Raw genomic sequence first — 1,811 nt, 5'->3', positions numbered from 1 at the left:
TAGCGAAAATATAATATAATTAATATAATATAATATAATATATACATAAATCTGTGTATATATTATATACACATACAGACAGATAGCTATAGAGTATGGATATGGTATGGAATATGGTATGGATATATATGGGTAGGGAATAAAACTACATATATTTGTGTATGTGTATGATCATGTAGATACACATATATGTGTATATATATTAGAAATTGTATATATATATCAGATACATATATGGCTAATATATTATATTTTATATATATTATGTATATGGCTAATACTAGTCTTTACTGCAGCCCTCTACGCACACACACATACACACACACGCACACACATGCACACATATGTATAACATACATGCACACACATATATACATACATGTACACAAATATAGATATATGTATATTTGCATGTATGTATGTATATATATGGGGTGTGTGTATATATATATATGCGCACACATATGCACGTAGAGGCACATATACATTATATACATGCCCACACACATATAAACAGGCACACACATCTACATATATGTGCCTGCGTGCACACACACACACATGCATACACAAGCAAGAACAAGGAGATTTTGCTGAACACCGTGGAGATGATTTGGGAAGCGATCCATCAAGCCGAGAAGTTCCCTGCATTGAAATGCACTTGCTCAATAAGAAACAATGCAAGAGTTGGAAGCCTAAAAGCCCAGAGTGATTTAATTTAGGATTGACTTCCCAGAGATATCATTTCAAAGCCATTTAGATTATAAATCTTAATTGCCCCTGGCTACAATTTCCTGGGAATAAGTTGGATGATAAAGCCGTACAGCCCATAGGATGGTACTGATTTTAGTACATGACCAATGTGTAATAATACTAATACTACTACTACTACTACTACTACTAATAAATCCTTGACAGATTTTGCTAGGAGTAGGCAATTCATTAGCTATTACTTTATCCCTTTCTCTTACAAATTGTTGTAGATCTCTAAGTAATTAATACACACTGTCCATCTTTCTTGTAGACAGTGCATTGAATGGGTGATTCTTTCCCCTTGCATCCAACCTTAATATAGTCTTCATCAAGCAGAACATGTTGATGAGTATTTTCCTCAATCACAGTTTCCCATTTGCCTTTCTTTTTTTCATACAGAAGTAGAGAGAAAAGTATACTTGTTTCATCACTTGGTAATATGCATGGATGCTGTTTTTGCACTTGCTCCTTGTCTGTAAGGTAGCTTAGAAAGGCTGCAACATCAATTCTATACATCAGTTCAGAATTGCTCATTTTCCCCTAGTTGTACATAACATGTATTTCCCTTGTAAATTCCCTCATCATTTATAAGGCTTTGACAAGTGTTCTACCTGAGCCATTATGTTGTTTGAATTGCTGTTAGCCAGACTGCAGATGACACTCAAGTAGTGGGGCCTGTACTTGTTTGTGGTCCATCCTGCATTTTATACTCAGGGCCATGTTTTCATTGAAGTCAGTGTATTTTGTCTGAGAGGCTTCAGAGTTAAAAGACTCTGAGTTTGGATCAAAGAACAGAAGTTAGAGATGGAAAAGACTGCTATGGATGCCTTGCCTACCCCCTTCTTCTCTTTCCCCTTCCAAATGCCTTCCTGTTCCTGGATTGTTTCTTACAGTGTTTTTAATATATAACATACTTTTTTTTTTTGCCAAAAATTGCATAGAAACCTCATCATCCCCTCTCCCTTTTTAGAATGAAATATCCCATGTTATTCACTATAACTTTTGATTTATTCTTGCCATTGGGGTTTGTGCTGCTCATTGTAGACCCTTTGCTGCAT

This window comes from Gavialis gangeticus, unplaced genomic scaffold, assembly GCF_001723915.1.
Source record: "Gavialis gangeticus isolate Ggan-Ray unplaced genomic scaffold, GavGan_comp1, whole genome shotgun sequence".
Taxonomy (NCBI): Eukaryota; Metazoa; Chordata; order Crocodylia; family Gavialidae; genus Gavialis; species Gavialis gangeticus.
This window is presented reverse-complemented; position numbering follows the sequence as displayed.